Source organism: Euprymna scolopes, chromosome 44, assembly GCF_053919585.1.
Source record: "Euprymna scolopes isolate OS-2025 chromosome 44, ASM5391958v1, whole genome shotgun sequence".
Lineage (NCBI taxonomy): Eukaryota > Metazoa > Mollusca > Cephalopoda > Sepiida > Sepiolidae > Euprymna > Euprymna scolopes.
The window spans coordinates 8,731,937-8,753,081 of record NC_136525.1 but is presented as its reverse complement, the minus strand read 5'-3'; positions in this window follow the sequence as shown (position 1 = coordinate 8,753,081).

Below are 21,145 nucleotides of genomic sequence, written 5' to 3'. Positions count from 1 at the left end.
TAATGTCATTCTTACTAAATGGAAGAATGTCATCATTGGACATATCCAGATTTCTTTGCTATATGAATGCTCACATTTTTCAGTAGTGTTGGGGCGATTAATTGGAACCGGAATCGGGAATCGGAAAAATCGGAGCTTTTTGGGGTATCGGAGTCGGGAAAATTTGAGCCTATTTTCCTATGCCAAAACCGATTCCTTTAATTGACTATTTTATTTGATTTTATTTTTTATAAAAATATCTTCCACTGCTTGTAGTAATAATAAAATAATAAATATTTATTGATTTTAAACTTCCAGTAAGACCAAAATCTCTCGATCACCCCCTCACAAATGCTTTTTTATGTTTGAGAAAATATATGCACATTTAAGATGTGTTCTTACAGTAATCGCGAAAAAATAACTATTTTATAGTAAAATATTTAGAGATTTATAAAGAATCGGAATCGGTAATTGCATCGGAATCAAGAAATTTGTACGTAATCAGAATCGGGAAAAATATTGGAATCGTCCCATCACTATTTTTTAGCATTTTTAGATGGTGGTGGGGATATCACATATATAGAGGTACTAGACATTAGAAGGTACTAAATATGGTTGGATTAACGGATGCCGTTTTTTGGAGGGTGGAAGGAGCATAATCCTCTATATCTGAATAACTTTCTTAATCAGCCAATCTCGACACAACTCCAAAAATATATTGTAAAAACATTCAACAGGGGATAAGTAGATTATGCAAAATATAGGTTAGCTAATGGCTGAGTGACGCAGCAGTAATAGGAGATTGCTTTTTGGAAGTGACTTAGTATAGTAAGACTAGATTCTATTTCTTTCCCTCTTTCTCTTTGGCATTGTCTTTTTAAATGGAATAGACGTGTTTTCAATTTTATTTTTTTATTTTTTTACTAAATGTGAACTGATCTAGTATAGGAAGACATGGCAAAAAGAAAGACTAGATTCTCTCTCTTTTCTTCGTTCTCTTTGGTATTGCTTTTTAAATGGGACAGACGTGTTTTCAAAGAACTTCTCCTCTCCCCATATTTTATTTTTTTTTACTAAATGTGAACTGATCTATTATAGGAAGACCTGGCAAAAAGAAAGGCTAGATTCTCTCTTTATCCCCTTTTCTCTTTGGTATTGTCTTTTAAATGAAACAGACGTGTTTTCAAAGAACTTTTTCCCTCTCCATATTTTTTTTTTTTTTACCAAATATGATTCGGTTGCAGAAAAGGATGTGAATTTTATTAACAACTCCATGGCTGGCATTATTAAAGAGAAGGAAAACCGGGGGGGGGGGGGGGAGTATCTTTACATTAGATTCCACCACTGGTTTGACCAATGAAACATTTAAGACATGCACAAAGCCACTTCTCTCTGTCTCTGTCTGTCTGTCTGTCTGTCTGTCTGTCTGTCTCTCTCTCTCTCTCTCTCTCTCTCTCTCTCTGGTACTGTCTTGTAAATGGTGTACTGTATCCACATCCGGGCAGAAGCTGCCTGGCATGCTCTATCCAGCCTTGACAGAGTTCAAAACCAGCTTCGAAACCTAGTATGTGATGCCTTCTTTTCTTCCCTGCCAAACTTTCACAAAAAAAAACACTCGACCAGCTACAACCACTATATACGATTTCCCTTAGTCTCTATCTGTGCCTAAATCTAAATGTAGATTCCATGAACAAACCTTCTTTCCCAGAACTGTCCGCCTGTGGAACACTCTTCCATTGGCCTGCTTCCCGGTTAAATAAAACATGGTAATCTTCAAGTCCAATGGAAACAAGTTCTTGTTGAACTGTCCCCATAACTAATCACATTCTATCCAATCTACACCATTAACGATTACTACAATTCCACCTTACATTCATTAGCCCTTATCCTCGAGGGGCTTTCTGGTCTTGATAAGTGGTGACTCACAAGTAAAATAAAAAATGTGACGGACACGTTTTTGAAGAACTTCTCCCCTCCCCCATATTTTTTTCTTTTATCAAATATCAATAACATGGACTAACCTACAGGATGCCCACCCCTGCCATATGTCATTCACAACTGTTAATAAAATGCACAAGCCTTGATGAAAATCCCAACGGGTCATTTGAAGCATGAGGAGTCGCCCCATTCTGTTGAAACCATCGTTCATTCCCTACAACAAATTTTTGTCTGTCTTAAACTTCTTAATGGCCACTTGATAGTGCTCAGAGGTATGTAATCAAGAGTCATCAATGACCTTGTGTGCATACGATGCGTAGGCAGAGCTGCAGATTTGGAACACATCATTGAGCAGCAAAAACACAAAGACTGTTGGCTATTCATGAGTGAAACTTGGAGGACAAGTCAAACATAGACTGCTGACGTTTATTTGTACCAAATATGGATTGAATAAAGGATTGCGGGCTGTATTAATGATTCATGGGTGGGTTACATTTGCAGAAGAGGTCACAGCATGTCTCAAGCTGATCACTTGATGGTGCTCAGTATTGATGAAGACAGAGCTGCACATTTGGAGCACATCATTAAGCAACAATGAAACAAATATGGTTGGATTGTAAAAAGGATTGTGGACTGCATTAGTCATTCCATGAGTGGGTTACATTTTTACGAAAAACACCCGTCTAGCTAAAGCCACTGTCAAAAATTTTCCGCACTCTCTATCTGTGCCTAAATCAAAACTTAGATTCCATGAACACAGCTTCTTTTTTAGAACAGCACGCCAGTGGAACTCTGTTCCGTCTGCCTGTTTCCCACCTGACTACAACTTGGACGTCTTCAAGTCCAACGTAAACAAATTCCTGATGAACCGCCCCCTTAAGTAGACACTTTATGAAATCTCAACACTAATGTACAACGTACTGTACATGCAATAACCCTTATCCCTGAGTGGCTTCCGGGCCTTGATAAGTGGTGACCTCCTTGTTAAAAAAAAAAAAAAGAAAGAAATAAGTTCATTGCGTGCACACAGGGTCATTTATAACTCTTGATTACGTAGAATTAATTCATTGCAGTATCAGTTTGAGGGAATGCCAACGCCTGTCTTTAAGTCAATAAGCCATGTCAGCCAGAATCAATTAAAGAATGGCATCTTGCTCATTATGCAACCCAATGGTTCCCAACCTTTTTTTTTAACTTGGTGACACATTATTGAGCTCTTTAAATTTTAGCGGCACACCTATCGCAAAAAAATTAATGGAGTTTATATTACTGTACACACAGATTCGAAAAAGTTGTCAAAAAACAAATATATAACAAATAAATGTTATCAAAGGCAAGATAAGTTACTTTTCTACCTAACTGGATATGTTTTTAGTGTTTTTATTTAATGTAACATGTTTATTCAACTCGAAAAACATACAGTGTTTACCGTTGTATTGGAAAGTTAAAAAGAGCGCCTGACTCTCTCTTTGACACAGTAAGTTTGGGAAAAGGAGTTAAAAATACAAAAATAGACAAAAACTGTCAAAAACCCACCGAATATATGTCAGCCTATGTTACGGTAACATATATTGAGCAAGTTTCTAACAGTATTTTGTCTAGTTTTTCATTTTTAACTCCTTTCCCCAAACATACTGTATCAAAGATAGAAGTGGGCGCCATTTTTAATTTTCCGATACATCGGTAAACACTGCATGTTTTTCGAGCTGAATAAACATGTTACATGAAATAAAAACACTAAAAACATATCCCGTTAGGTAGAAAAGTAACTTATCTTGCCTTTGATAACATTTATTTGTTATATATTTGCTTTTTGACAACTTTTTCGGATCTATGTGTACAGTAATACAAACCCTATTAATGTTTTCTACTCATAAGCTCCTCGGCTTAACAGGGAGCATGAGTGGGAATAGATACATTGAGATCATTACCAAGGCTGCTGCAAAGAAGGCGGGCTCTCTCTATCATGCTAGAAAGTTACTTACGCCTGAAAGTATCCTGTACCTCTACAAAGCCATCGTTCGCCCATGTATGGAGTACTGCTGTCACATTTGGGCTGGTCCATCTGCTACTAGTCTCTCGCTCCTGGACAGGGTTCAAAAGAGAGTCACCAACCTGATAGGTCTTGAACTTTCATCTAGGCTTCGGCCTCTGTCCCATCGACGAAATGTTGCATCCCTTTGCCTGTTCTACACATATTTTAATGGTGGATGCTCTAATGAACTACAAGCCCTTGTACGCCGCTGTACGTAAATACCCAACAAACCCGACAAACAGCAAAGTCCCACCCCTACACAGTAGAAATCCCTAGATGTAAGAAAGCCTTCTACTCTAATAGCTTCTTCCGCAGAACTGCTAGACTTTGGAATCCTCTTCTGATTTCCTGCTTCCCTAACTGTACTGACATGCAGAAGTTCAAGTGTAATGTGAACAGACATCTTGCTGCTAAGCTCCCTACATAGTACCCCTGGGACTTAGGTTCCTGATAGTAGTAGCCCCTACGTTTGGGGTGAAAATGTAATAAAAAATAATAATAAAGACGATAATATAATGAAAACGTTCATTCACATGAATAAAACATATTCTATATACAGTACCTGGTACAGAATAATGATGGTGGACGATAATGGCTTACCAATGTTTATTTTTATCTAAAAATTCAAAATACCCAACAATTTAAACAAACGGTTTAATACAGACACGCAGCCTAAGAAGAAAGATGGAACTCAACTCTCTCTGGATATGAAGCATTTGGGCGCTTCTACCCTTCATCTCCTTGAGATTTTATTCTAAAGACTAAATGATTAGGCTAACTTATTATACGACTAGCCTGGGTGCCCGGCGTTGCCTGGGTGTTTGGATGTGTCTGTTAAGAAAAAAAAAGTTGTAGTAGGCAGGCTCGAACCCATACCGCGAAGGAGGAAAAGAACGTGAAAATGAAAAAAAAAAAATGACATCTTTGCTGTTGCGTCCATCGCCAAGGCGGAAGTGGCAAAGGTTTAAATTAAAGCTAGTCAATCGAAAAGAGGGGATGACTTTCGAAAATATCGGCGAAAAAAGCGACCCCTCCTTGTAGAAAAGTGCCGAGTTGAGGGTGAAGGAATTAATGTTTTTAGCCAATTTTTGGATATTTGTTGCCCGAAGGGTTGAGCTTCAAAAACAATACCGATCTTGTGAAAATCCGTCGCCTTTGTCGAAATTTTAGGCAGACATACATACATACATACATGTGTACATACATACATACATACATTTAAACAGACAGGTGAGATTTATATTATAGACTAGCCTGGGTTCCCGGCGTTGCCCGGGTGTTTGGAGGTGTTTGTTGAGCAACAAAAAAAAAAATAGGAGTAGTAAACAGCCTTGAACCCGTAACACACTAAAGGAAAAAAAGATGAAAAAAAAAAACTGTCTTATCGATGTGCCTACCGCGGTTATGAAATTATGCGTGGTCGAAATAATGCATTTTATGCGACGTCATGAACGCGAGGATTTAATGACTAACAAAAAATGTCAGCAAAAAAAAAAAACGACCCTCCCTGTAGAAAACTGCCCAGTTGAGTGTGAAGGAATTAATCTTTTTGGCCAATTTTTTTATATTTGTCGTCCGAAGCATTGAGCTTCAAAATGATACTGATTTCGTGAAAATCTGTCGCTATGTCGAAAGTTTTAGGCACACACACATACACACATACATACATGCATACATACATAAAAATTAAACAGACAGGTGAGATTTATATTATACTAGCGAGAGGTACCCGGTATTGCCCGGGTATTTGGAGGTGTGTGTGGAAACTCCGGGGGGGGGGGGTTAAAAAAAAGTAAGTATGAGGATCGAACCCGCACCGTTGAGGCAAAGTTGTAAATTAAAGTGTGAAAAAGAAAACGTGCGACGTTAACCATTGCCCCACCGCGAGATGCTAATGGAAACACGTTTGAATTTATTTAATTACTTGGATTTGGCAGGTGTCCGTTTTAATGAGTTAATGAGGTCAAGTTTGACTGCGGGATAGTATTTCATTTACTGTGGGAACGCTTCCCAAGATGTTATAGGAAAAAGACTAACCCACATGCGGCGAGTGACAAATGTTGAATATTTATCTTCCCGAAATCGAGCAAATTAAATAGACAGGCGAGCTTCGTTGTTAACTGTGAGATATTACGATTTATATGTGATATAAAACGTTTTTAAAAGTTGTAAACCGACCGACCGCTTCTCTGAAAAAAAGCCTTTTGTAGACATACAGAAAAAGCGAACATACATACATACATACACACATACATACATACATTTTCGCTTTTATATTCATAGACTAGCGGGGGTACCCGGCGTTTCCTGGGTGTTTGGAGGTGTGTGTTGGTGGTTGGGGTAGATTAAAACAACCTTGTTAAAAAAAAAAATGTTGGCCGGTTGTTTGGAGGTGTAAAAGAAAAAAAATAGTTTTAGTATAAAGGTAGGCTTGAATCCCGAACGTTTGACATGGAGGTGGAAAGGAAATGGAAAAAAAACCCATGCGACCTAACCATCTCGACCACAGAAACAGATGAATTGATAAGGGTGTTAAGTTGACGTTTATAAACCGAAATTAGCAGGTGCGACAACGTCAAGTTGCGGAAGCCAGTTTCTGTTTTCCCGGCTACGTGGCGATCAAACAATAAAAAAACAAAAAAAAAAACTAACATAAGGCAAACAAACGATGAAAACAGAAAACAGACACGTGAAAAATGGCTTAAATAAGCCTGTTTTGATATTAAAATTTTACAAAAATCGGTGGGTACCCGGGTGTTTTTGGGTGTCGCTAAGAATAAGCAAAGTAAAAAAAAAAAAAAAAGCAGAAAAACGAACGTTACATGAAAAATGGCTTAAATAACACTGGTTCAATATTTAAATTTTAAAAATCGAAACAAAAAAAAACATCTCACACCACGATTCGAACCCAAAACGTTTAGATAATGAACCAAGGCCTTAACCAACTGAGCTAACATGACGTACATTGAATTTGTTCGGTTTTTCAACAATTTAAAATAAATCAGGTCACGACGTCATCTGACGCATGCGTAGAATCGGTCATTGTCACGAGAGGACCGTTTTTGTTGACCCCCCCCCCCTGTCGAAAATTGTCGATTTTGAGGTGATTTTGGCCAATTTTTCGATATTTTTTGAGCAAAGGATGGAGCTTCGATTTGATACCGAGTTTGTGAATTTTTGTTGCGGCCGTCGAAAATCTTTAGCAGACACACAAACATACACACACATACATACATACATACATACATACATACATACATACATACATACATTTTCGCTTTTATATATATAGAAGATATGTCTCCCAGAGACTTTTTTAAGGTCAGAATTATCGACCTGTCATTAATGACTTTTCCTTCAAGTGAACATTAATTATGAACTTCTGTAATGTCGACTCCAGTCGAGAATTGAATTCATCATCAGAAGGCACATACCAATCCCTTCAAACTGCTGCAATTAATCCGATCTTCAAACAGTGCTGAACTCAAATTCCAGTTCTTGCGGAAGATAAAAGGACTATTACCTTACTCACAGGCAAAATAGGCATTTCCTTTTTTTTGCAACGAAGAACGAATAACATTTGTTGTAATTGTTATTAATTTTTTGTCTTGGAGCAAAGAAACAGGTGAGATAAAATATCTTACAAAGGTCATACGAACAACCTCAAGCACTGGTAGCAAATATGAAAAATTGTTTTTGCTCTTTGGTACTTATGTAGAGAAGTTACCGTGCTGAAATAATAACGCTATTATTTAGAAACACATTCTGGGTTTGTATTACTGTACACATAGATTCGAAAAAGTTGTCAAAAAAGCAAACATATAACAAATATATGTTATCAAAGGCAAGATACGTTACTTTTCTACCTAACTGGATATATTTTTCGTGTTTTTATTCAATGTAACATGTTTATTCAGCTCGAAAAACATGCAGTGTTTGCCGATGTATTGAAAAATTCAAAATGGCGCCCGACACTCTCTTTAACGCGGTAAGTTCAGGAAAAGATGTTATAAATAATAAACTAGACAAAATACTGTTAGAAATTCGCTCATTATATGTTACCGTGACATAAGTTGACATATATTCGGTGTTTTTTTTAATAGTATTTTGTCTAGTTTATTATTTATAACATCTTTTCCCAAACTCACCATGTTAAAGAGAGTGTCGGGCGCCATTTTGAATTTTCCAATACATCGGTAAACACTGCATGTTTTTCGAGCTGAATAAACATGTTACATTGAATAAAAACAAAAAAAAAATGTATCCAGTTTGGTAGAAAAGTAACTTATCTTGCCTTTGATAATATTTATTTGTTATATATTTGTTTTTTGACAACTTTTTCGAATCTGTGTGTACAGTAATACAAACCCCACATTCTTAATGTGAGGAGGGGAAGATGTTTTGTAACGATTCTGTACTTTCATCAAACAATGTAATAAATAAAAAAAAATACAGTAAAACTTGAATTTAAAAAAATAAATAAAATAAAATGATAATTTTTTTACATAAGCATCGTTTTTTTTTTTTTTTTTTTTTTTTCTAAATATAAAACGCTTACAACCTTCTATTTTCAAATTTGTCTGTTTTCAAAGGGAGGTCATTCATGGTAATTTTTTGCCAATGTCTTGAAACAAAAAACAGACGAGAAGAGAATTTCTCACACGATTTATTTTTTCTGTTTTGATATTTTAGCGTTAACATCATGTAAGTGATAATGAGTTTTTGTTTGTTTTGTTTTTTTAAGTCAGGGAAACAGGTAACAGAAAAGGGAATTCCAAAGACTAACTGTTCGAGGGAATAAACTATTAGAGTAGAAAGCTTCCTGTCATTTAGGGACAGCAAAAGTGAAGGGGTGTGATTTTGTTGCTAAGTGGGTTTGTCAACGAGTAAATGTTCTGCACCCCCACAAAAAAATCAAATTTTCATCAAACAGAAATGGAATCATGTCGTCTTTTCTAGAGCAGCAATTGTATCGTTCCACCCTGTAGCAGCATTAAATGTTATCTTTCTCTTATAAACACAGCAGCAGCATCAAACGCCACTCGATGACACGGGTTAATTATGTATCAGATGGGCGGTGAGACAACACCTTGATGATTGGTAATGATGGTGGCGATTGAGTAGAATTTGATTAAGAACGAGGTTCAACAAGAATTTGTTTACATTAGACTTGAAAACGACCACGTTGCAGTCAGCTGAGAAGATGCCTCACAGTGTTGATGGGCAGTTCTACGAAAGAAACATTTTTTTAATATTTTTATCAGGGCCCAGAATTTGATTATTTAAGAAGGCAGTTGAAAAGAGATTTGTTTAGATTGGACTTGAAAACGACCCTGTTGTAGTCAGTTGAGAGGCAGCCCCGCAGTATTTTGTTCCACAGACAGTCAATTCTAGGTAAGAAATTTTGCTTGTGGAAGTTTTGTTTAGTTTTAGGTAGGTAGGTATGGGTAAAGAGAGAGAGAGAGAGAGAGAGAGAGAGAGAGAGAGAGAGAGAGAGAGAGAGAGAGAGGGGGGGGGCTATTAGCATTGGTCATAGCTAGACGAGGTCTTGCTCTGAATGTTTTGTGTGCGCTGCTATTCTCTGTGGATCAAGTTATGTCATTAGCTGAAACAAGAGCTTTAAAAAAAATTTTTTATTTATCAAGGCCCAGAATTTGATTATCGAAGAGCACAGTTGAAAAGAGATTTGTTTGTACATTGAACTTGAAAATGACCATGTTGTAATCAGTTGAGAAGCAGTCCCACAATAATTTGTTCCAAACTTTGCTTGTGGAAGTTTTGTTTAGTTTTAAGTAGGTAGGTAGAGGGTGGAACATTGGAACAATTGGCAGTGGTTGTAGTTGGACGAGTTCTTGCAAAGAATGTTTTACAGGGAGGAACCATAGAGTTCAGTCCGAAAACAAGTGAGGACTTTTGTTTCTAATTAATTTGTTTACGTCAATTCGTTCCGGTTTTGCTGCTCGCAATTCTGGTTATTTGTTTTCGTGCCAACTTTCAACCCCTGACTCTGTGGATGTTCAAACACTGTGACCTTTTCCGACTGAAAGGTCACAGACAATGCTCATAGAAAAAGGAATGATCAAATTATAACGATGAGTCAAAGCTGAAAAGGAAAGAAAGAAAGAGAGCGAGACAGAGAGAGAGAAAAAGAGAGAGGAAAAAGAAAGAAAAAAATGCGAAATATGTTGTACCCCTCTCTCTGCCACTCCTTATTTCTCCCCATCTCCTCCTTCTTTTCTCTCTTCACCCTTCTTTTTTCTCTTCACCCTTCTTTTTTCTCCTCTCTCTTTCCACTCATCTCTTTCTGTCTCCATCTAGGTCCCCCCTCTCTCTCTCTCTCTCTCTCTCTCTCTCTCTCTCTCTCTCTTTCTCTCCTTTTAGGTCTTCTCTTTCTTTTTCTTTAAAAATTTGTATTAATTTAGGAAAGTCCCTCACCTTCATGGATTCAACAAATACGTCTACCCTTTAATTGGTAATGGAGGAGTTAGTTCTATCTTGGCCTTCGGGCGCCGGGATACCCTCAGCCGGGGGCCCACCAATATGGATACCCCCAGCCAGGGGGCTACTGCTCCCCAGGAGGACGAATCCCCAACAGGAGAAAAAAACAACTGCTGATGGGGCGTACCGCCCGGGTATGACACCATTGGACGCTCCCCAGAAGGGGGAAAACTTAACAACAGCTCCCCCCGAGGGCGACTCCCCCCAAAGGGGGGCAAAACCAAAATCGGTCGTAGCATCTCACTCCAACCACAAAAAGGAGGAGGTGCCAGACCAAATGGACAATAAAGGGGACAGCGCTCCCCAGGAGGGCTGCTTTCCCAAAAAGGGAGCAGATCAAGAAAATGAGGGGGCATACCGCCTGGACCTCACAAACGAGGAAGGGGCAGATGGCCTCAAAGTAAACAAAAAAGATCATGCTCCCCAAGAGGCCGACTCCCCAAAATGGGAAGCTGCTCCCGAAAAAGACACTAAAAAGGGAGCCGCCGCCCAAAAATGTGACACTCCCACAAAAGGACTGACCAAGACATCTGGGGAGGCAGGAAGCGTCGCCAATAAACAGGCAGGGGCGACCTCCATAAAAGACCAAAAACGGTCTAACCCCACTAAAGACCCCATACCAACACCAACAAGAGGGTCTGCATGGGGGAAGACCGTAGAAAAACAACTGTCCCCTCAAGAGTATAGAGACCTGTACCTGACAAAGTACAGACAATACATAGAGGGGGCAGATATAAAACCTATACCAGGTGCCTGGGAGGCGATTGAGGGCAGAGTCCTGTCCTTTGCCATTTCCGATATACTGGAAAACCGCCTCCTAGGGATGAAGAAGGAAGACATGGCGGGGCTCCTCCACAAACTTAACATCCCAGTACTATACCTGTACCAGAGGAGCTTCGCTGTGTGGGACATCCTCCTACCCACTAAGGACGATGCGGAGAGACTCTCCCTCCAAGAAATAAAGCATGGGAGAGTCAAACTAATATCTGAATACCAGGGCAAGAGAAGGACTCGGGTGCAGGTATTTAATGTACCAACCCAAATACCTGTGGAAGTATTAGGATGCCTCTTCAGCCAGTACGGTGAGGTGGAACAGGTGACCCCAGTACGGTCAAAAACTGGGACTCACCTGGGCTGCTACACAATAGCAATGAGGCTGAAGAGGGAGGGTGTTCGAGCAATACCACCGCTGCTGACATACAAAGACGCCAGCATAACGGTAGTGGTGGAGGGCCGTCGTCCACACTGTTGGTTCTGCCAAGAGCAGGGCCACATGGCTAGGAGTTGCCCCCAAAGGGTAACCCCTAATCAAACAATCCAAAAGGCGGTCACAACCCCTGAGACAACGCCCGCACCAAAACAGGCGGCAACAACCCCTGCAACTGCAGCACCAACCCCAGCTCCAAGGAAAACCCAAACCACCCAGGAAGCCAAGGGAGAAGAATGGAACACAGTAGTGAGACAAAAGCGGAAACACATAATCCCTTCTGCCACCGTCCCACCACCAGCCCAAAAATCGAGGCAGCAGCCTCTGCAAATGCAGCAACAACAACAGCCACCACAGCCAATGCCGTGGAAACAACTGCAGCAACAACTACTGCAGCAGCAAAATCAGCAAGTGCAGCAGAAGCAACGACACCAGCGAGAGCAGCAACAACAAAAACAGCTGCAGCAGCAAATAGAGGAGCAGACACAACCAACGGTCCCCACACCAATCGAGACGGGGATCAAGCGGAGAAAAGACTGCTCCTCTGAGGATGAATCCACAAGTGAAAGGGAGAGGAACTCAACCTCACCTCTCCCCGGTTCATTCGAAAGAATGAAAAAGAAAAACAAAAGAAGAAAAGAGGAAGAAAAGGTGGCCCCCACTCCCTGTGAACATACACCACCCCTAACAACAAAATCCACTTCCACCCCCAAACCACACAGTGCACCAACACCAGACACCGCACCAACACCAGACACCACATCAACACCAGACACCGCACCAACACCAACACCAGACACCGCACCAACACCAGACACCGCACCAACACCAGACACCACACCAACACCAACACCAACACCAGGCACCACACAAACACCCGTCCCCACACCAAGGCAAACTGAGCCACTACCCCAAAAAGAAAATGAAAAGAATGAACCGAGGGAGGGGAGAGACTCCTCTGCCTCTTGCAGACCAACCAGACTAAAGGTCCTTGCCCCTGAGGAACTATGTAATGTAGACCCTCTATCTGTGGCCACAGACATTTCCCATCGGCAGAGGAAAAACTTAAAACCTCTGCTCGATTACAAACAGATAGAGGGGAAAGATGTAAATATCCCCTCAAACTTCCCGGACGCCCCACTCCTAATAACCTTTGTCAGAACTCCAGAGGCCTGCAAGACCAGCTTGTGGACAAGGCTACAGGCCGCTGAAGGGGCGTTTCCGGGAATTGAACTGGTGAAAAAAAATGACCCTTCTCTTGATGAACTGTCAAAACAATGCAAGGGAAGGGTCCCAGTGTTGGTCCATCCGTCACTCTACAGGGCCATAAAATTAATTTATCCTTTGGACGTCGGCGGCATTGCGAGAGAAGGTCAGGATATGAAAAACCTGACCACCTTGAGCATGGCACATAACGTCGGCGTCCTCTCCCCAGCTGACTTCGGAGTTGAGTGTGACACACCCTAAGGTAGGTACCATGGCTTTGAATTTGGCTAGTTTGAATGCGAGGGGCTTGAGATCACCGGGCCGGGTGGCTCACCTCCAGCACCACCTCTTGTCCCTGGGAGTGGATGTTGCTGCGATTCAGGAGACGCATTTCGTTTCCTCTGTGGACTGTCAGGTGCTGGCCCGAGACTTTGAGGTTTTTTCAGCATATGGCAGCCCGCGGGGGAAGGGAGTTTCCGTGCTGGTTAAACGTACCCTGTCGGCGACAGTCGACGTTGTCCATAGAGATGCGGTGGGCAGGCTGGTTGTGGCTGATGTTGCCGTAAAAGATTCTGTGTTTCGGGTGATCGCGGTTCATGCGCCCAGCACCGCTCGTGAGAGGGTCTCATTCTTCAGTGAGTTGACGCGTTTGTAGATTGTCGGAAGCGGGTAGTGCTAATGGGGGATTGGAATGCCATCTTAGACCCCGACATAGATAAGGTAGGAGGCGGAGCTAGAGGATCGGAGAGGTGCGAGTCCAGCCTGGCTGATCTGATGGCTAGATGCGGTCTGGTCGAAAGGTTTCGGTTCGAGCATCCGGGGCGGGAGATGTGGACGTGGACCAATAGCGTTTCCTCCTATCCAAATACCTATTTGGACAGGATGTTAGTTAGGAGAGGCGAAATAGACTTCTTATCTTGTCCCACGTTCACTTGGCTAGGCCAGACGGACCATAAATTTGTTATGGCCCGGCTGAAGCTAGGAAATAGGCCTAAGTTAGCGGGGTACTGGAAGTTAAACACCTCCCTTCTGGAGATACAAGACTTCCAAGACCAGTTAAGAGAATTGATTAAAAAGGCACTAGTGGGGGCGGTTACCGGGAGTAAGTGGTGGTTAGGTCTCAAAGTCAAGATCAGAAGCTTCTCCGTCAAGTATGCCCAGCGCCTCGCACTAGATAAGGCCAAGACGAAGAAGCAGCTAGAGCAGAAACTAGCCCAGGCTATGGGGGAGGGTGATAGGGTTAGTCAGGAACTAGCTAAGCAGGACCTTCTACGCGAGACTAGCGAGTGTTACGAAGGCCAAGTAGTTAGAGCTAGGCTTAGAAAGATAGGCAACGAAGCAGTCAATTCTGATGCAGATGTGCGCCGTGAGGTTTCTAGGCGTGGCTCGGACAAATACATTGCGAAAGTCAAACATCCGGATGGACGCACCCTGGAATCGACTCGGGAGATCTGCAAGGGGTTTCGAGAACATTTCGAGAAGCGTTTTACGCAGCAGCCCGATCTTCCGGTCCTTCAGTTTAGTGACTATTTGGCCGACTCTCCCCGCCTCGAGGCGGCTAGAGCGGCTGGTTGCGAGGGCCGGGTGACGGAGCGGGAGATCTTTACTGCTCTGAAGCAGGTCAGCTGTGACAGATCGCCAGGACTTGATGGTCTGCCATACGAACTGTACTTGAGGCTGTCGCCCATGTTTCTGCCTCTTCTGACGGATATGTTCAACCATTGGTTTGCTCAGGGATCCATCCCAGGGCAGGTGACCAAGGGAGTGATCACATTGCTGAAGAAAGGTGACGGGCATGGAGGGGAAGAGTTAGACGACTACAGGCCCATAACTCTGCTAAACACAGAGTTGAAGATTTTGGCCAAGGTCCTGTCGAATCGGTTGCAGGTTGTTATCGACGAGTTGGTTGAACCGGAACAGAACTACGCTGTGAAGGGGAGATGATTCAGAACAACTTGCACCTGATCCGCACGATCCTAGAGGGGGGAATAGATGACGACACGGAAGCCGCGCTGATCAACTTAGATCAGTCCAAAGCTTTCGATAGGGTCGACCATCGTTTCCTGGCATCTGTCTTAGAGGCCGCCGGTTTTAAACCGGACTTTTGCAAGTGGATCTCCATAATGTATCGACAGCCCATGGCTGTTGTGCAAGTCAACGGAAAGCGCTCGAAACCCTTTGTTATCTCTCGGTCGGTTCGTCAGGGTTGTCTGCTGTCGCCTCTGCTTTATGTCCTGGCTTTGGAGCCTCTTCTCCGCAAGCTGAGACATGGGGAGGCAAATTCGGCCCTGTGCGGAATGGCTCTGCCTGGTGGCTCAGCTGCCAAGGTATCCGCGTTCGCCGATGATGTCACGATCTTCGTGTCGGGCTTCAGAGACATTGAGGTCGTGTCGGAGGCACTCACACGAAAGAATCACGGGGGCCAAGATAAACCGCAACAAGTCGGTAGGACTGCGGTTGGGCGCATGGAGTGGCAACGCAAACCTCCCTGCACCCTTCAGCTGGACAGATGGCCTGGTCCGGATCCTCGGCGTGTGGTTCAGACTGGGTCTCCAGCTTGACAAGAATTGGTTGGAGGTACGGTCAAAGGTGGAGGCTGCAGTCAATTCGTGGCTTCTTAGGAAACTTTCCTTAAAGAGTAGGGCTGAGGCGTGCGCCACTTACGTATTTCCTCTCATCCTTTACCGACTGGCCGTACTTCCCCTGCCTGCAAAACACCTAAAAGCTCTTGTCGAACTCTTGTCCTCGCTCCTTTGGGACAGAGGAAGATACTGGGTGAGCAAACAGGTCTGTATTCAACGTCCGTGTGAGGGAGGCTTGGGAATGCCGGACTTGAAGTGTCATCGAGATGCTGAGAGGCTGGCCTTCCTGAGCCACTATATGCAGGATGACCAACCGTGGCACCCCGTGGTTACTGCCGCCTTCCCCGACCTCGTTCTCGACCCTTCCATCGAGAGCCGTCGCAGGCCGCGGGGAGAATCTGCCTACATGAAAGAGTGCCGAGCCGCACTAAAACGACTACCAAGGTCCAGTGACCTTGTGACTGCTACCCGTAGGGAACTCCACAGGGATCTAGTGAAGGGGGCCGCTGACGACCCACTATGCGCGCGTTTGGGGTGGCAGCAGAGTGAGATCCGTTCTTACCTGCAATTTTTGTTTTCACCCCTTCCTCTAAATTTTACCCATCTTGGAGAAAAAGAAATACAAACTAACCTCCATTCCTTACCCACAAAAATTTTCTTTTCTCCATTCACCCCCATCTAGAGGGCATCCCACCTAGAGACTGACCTGCAGAAGCGAGGTTCCTTTTACAAACCTAGTGGAACGGGCAGTCTATCAACTAAACGGGGTTAGGAGGGTCCTACTAATCACCTTTTGTTTTTTCTTCTCCCGCCCTCGACACAAATGAATTATTGTACCATTTTATTGTTATCTTTTTTGTTTTTACACGTCAATAAAAAATGTTTTAAAAATTGGGAGTTACTAGGACGTCCCCCAATATGAAAGGGTGAATGCGGTATTATGGTGAAAGAAAATACTAGCTGGGAGAAACTTTTGACTTTGTTTAGTTCTGGAGTGACAAGGATGACCAACGACCCCCAAAATCCCCCCTTTTGAGTTGGCCATGTGCCTAAGTTTTTTGTTCATCGTTGATTTTGACTGTATTTTTTAACATGAATAAAAGATTTAATATCTCAAAGTGTAGTATCTGTTCCGGCAGATACTGCAAGCAAAGACCATATGTGGGATTGCTCCCACATATAAGACCTTGGTCAATGTAGGGGCAACCCTTTATACCAATTGTCACTATCCAGCTCCCATTTCCCACCCATCGGGAGCTGGTCCCCTTCCCCCCCTCCCATTAAAAAACGGCCTTGTGCCTAATTTGCTCAGTGGGGAAGCAAATAAATACACCCTGTTCCGCCAGATGCTGCACTTCCATTTCTTGTTCTCTGTCAGTGGAGGAGAAATCCTTCACGACTGAGACAATTTTTATTTTTGTTCCTTTTCTCCACATTAAAAAACGACCCTGGTGTTTTACTCTGTCCCGTGGGGAGGCATTGTAAATAGGAATAGTACATTTTACACATTCCATATATATATATATATAAAAGTGAACGTGTCTGTGTGTCTGTCTGTGTGTCTGTGTACATTTTCCTACGCAATAACTCTGTCAATTTTTAGTCTACAGACTCGAAATTTTATAGACAGGGTACTGAGATTTGGGAAAATCGATGTGATCGGTTTTCGGCCAGAAATTTGGCTGTTAAGGGGTTCAACGATTTTACCTTTGAGAACTCTACCAAACTCCTTCGACAATTTTGCGTCTAAACACTTGAACTTTTAGATATAGGTTCCTTGGACATGGATCTAACTTCAAAACTTGATTTGAGCCCAAAATGATAAATATTAAGGGGCCATAATAGGGGTCGAATTAAAAAAAATTGACCGTTTTTGTTTTGCTCAACATACACCTCCAAACACCCGGGCAACGCCGGGCTGAAATGCTAGTATATATATAAAAGTGAAAATGTTTTGTGTTTTTGTGTGTGTGTGTGTGTGTGTGTGTGTGTGTGTGTGTGTGTGTGTGTGTGTGCATTTCGCTACCAAATTACTCTGTCAATTTTTAGTCTACAGACTCGAGATTTGACATAAGGGTTATTGAGATTTGGGAAAATCGATGTGATCGGGTTCCGGCCAGAAATTTGGCTGTTAAGGGGTCAAAGTTCAACGATTTAACCTTTGAAAACTCTACCAAACACCTCCGCCAATTTTGGGGCTAAGCACTTGAAATTTTAAATATAGGTTACTTGGACATGGATCAAACTTTATAATTTGATTTGTGCCCCCAAAAATAAATGTTAAGAGGTCAAAATTGGGGACAAAGTTTAGAAAAAAATTGACTTCTGTGGTTTCTACCAAATTACTCGGACAAATTTTAGTCTAAACATTTGAAATGTTACATAAAGTGTAGTCACACGTTATGAACAGTACGTAGGGCCCGAGCAAAGCTGGGCTGAACTGCTAGTATATATATATATATATATATATATATATATATATATATATATATATATATATATATTAAGAAGTATATTTGGTAAAAAAAATAAGGAAAAAAGTGTTCAATACGTTAGTAGAGCTAAATATTTTTGTATTATTTCAAGCTCGGGTGTATTAACTCAATTCATTACAATTTGTTTCAATAGACTGGATAAAAATTATCCGTCTATATCGTCAGACGATTTAAGTTAAAATAAATTAATTTTTAATTTTTTTATTTATATTTATATATTTTTTCTCTAGTTCCCCCTCTCCTCCCTTTCCCCTTTTTCCTCCTTCTCTCTCTATCTATTACTCCCACTCTTTTGGTTTTTAATATCCATATGTAATCAAAAAAACATTATTATTCCTTTAATTTATTTTAACTTAAATCAATTGACGATATAGGCGGATAATTTTTATCCCGTTTATTGAAACAACCTATAACGAATTAAGTTAATACATCCGAGGTTGAAATAATGATTAAAAAAACATATATATATACATATATATATATACACACACACACATATATATATATATATATATATATATATATATATATATATATATATATATATATATGTGCATATGTATATATATATGTATGTATATATATTTTTTTTTTAAAGACGCTGGCACTCGTCTGACAAGACGTTGCAATCAGACGTTGCAATCATCATATATATATATATATATATATATATATATATATATATATATATATATATATATGCATATGTATATATATATGTATGTATATATATATATATATATTTTTTTTTTAAAGACGCTGGCACTCGTCTGACAAGACGTTGCAATCAGACGTTGCAATCATCATATATATATATATATATATATATATATATATATATATATATATATATATATAGTAGTGATAGGACGATTGCAATATTTTTCCTGAATCCAATACAATTACGGATTCTGAACTAGTTTTACTGATAATTTAAAATCAATAAATATTTATTATTTTATCATTATTATTACCAGCAATGTAAGATTTTGCTTTAAAGAAAATCAAATAAAAAAGACAATTTACAAGAATTGTTTTGGCATCGGAAAATAGGCATCAATTTTTCCCGATTCCGATACCGATCCCGATACTCCCAAATCTTCCGAGTGTATATATATATATATATATATATATATATATATATATATATATATATATATATATATACACTAGCAGACCTCCTGGCGTTGCCCAGTCATAAGGTATGCTTAAATATAATATTTTAATTCATGCACATTACATATTTATGATTTAAAAAACAATTCTCTATTGATTATTATATTGTACCAAATATATGGTAGTAAGATTAGAAGTAAAATATATATATGTGACTTGGGTGCCATCAGCTAGAATCGAAACTAAAACATGTGCCTTCAAAAAGTTGCCAAACTATTTTGTACAGGCATTTAAAATTGTTGTATGCTCTTGAAAATTCAGTATGTTATTGTTATACATCTTATGAGATGAGTGACCAAATTTTATGATTTCAGGTTCAAGTGAACAGCTACAGCAGGAATTGGAATACATCCTACTAAAGCCTGATTGTCACAGCTGATGAATTTTGAAAATGCAATACATGTGAGGACAATTTAGAAGAACGATATGCAATAAAATTCTGTTTTAAACTTGAAAAAATGCCACAGAAGCGTATGGAATGCTTCAGACTGCTTTTGGACCATCTTGCATGGATCGAGCATTAGTTTTTGAGTGGCATAAGAGATTCAAGGAAGGCAGAGACTCTGTGAGGGATGATGAGAGTTGTGGGAGAAGTAAAGAAGTTAGGACATCAGAGTCAATTGGCCAAATAAAGAATTTCATGGATAAGGGCCGTCGTATGTCAATAGACAATAAGGGCACAGTTTGATATCAAATGTGGGAATTGTACATGCAACTATTTGTGAGGAACTGATCTGAAATAGAACATGTATATCAAATCCGTTGCTAAGGTTGCTGGAAAAATGGTGGGATCCTTCTACCGCTCCAGTAGATAACTCACTCCTGATGCAATTCTCTACCTATATAAAAGCCAGGTTCGGTCAACGATGGAGTACTGTTGCCACATCTGGGCAGGAGCTGCTAGAAGCTGCTTATCCTGTCTTGACAGAGTTCAAAATAGACTTCGTAGCTTAATGGGGGGGATGCCCTTTTCTTTCCCCTGCAACCTCTTTCCCACAGAAGAGACGTAGCGAGCTTGTCTTTGTTTTATCGTTATTTTCATGGCAGGTTCTCATCTGAACTTCAATCTATGGTCCCCCCTCACCAGACTTTCATGAAAAACACTCGTCTCTCCAGAACCACTATCAACAATTTCCCACACTCTTTATCTGTGCCTACACCTAAACGTAGATTCCATGAACAGGGTTTCTTTCTTAGAACTGCTCGCCTGTGGAACTCTATTCCATTTGCCTGCTTTCCAGCTGACTACAATCTGATTGTCTTCAAGTCCAATGTGAACAAGTTCTTACTGAACTGTCCCCCTAAGTAATCCAAGTTATAAAATTCCCACTAATGTTTACTACGCTAAAATCACAATAACTAATGTATACCCATTAACCCTTATCCTTGAGTGGCCTCTGGGCCTTGATAAGTGTTGACCTCCATGTAAAAAAGAAAAAAAAAACAAAAAAAACTGAAGATGCAGATTTGCATGAAGTTTGTCCCAAAGGTGCTCAGAGAAAATCAGAAAGAGAGACGTTGTCATGACAGCAGGAACTTGGACGTCTTCAAGTCCAACATAAACAAATTCCTGATGAACCGCCCCCTTTAGTAAGACACTTTATCAAATCTCCAATACTAATGATTACTATGATACTATAGCGCAGCAGTTAAGACGTCAAGTTTTCTGATTTCGCGTCACATGTTCAAACCTGCCTACCAATCCTTTTTTTTTTCCTTCTCACACACCTTCAATCACTTGGACAACACCAGGCATCCACGCTAGTCTGTAATATAAATCTCAATTGTCGATTTGTGTGAATGTATGTTTGTATGTCTGCCCAAAACTTTTGACACATGCAATGGATTCTGACCAGATCGGTATCGTTTTGAATCTAGACCTTGCAGACGACAAATATAAAAAAAATTGGCAAAAAACATTAATTCCTTCACCCTCAACTGGGCAGTTTTCTACAAAGAGGGCTCGGTTTTTGCATCGACATTTTCGCAAAGTTATCGTCTCGGTTAGATTGACTACGCTTAATTTCAA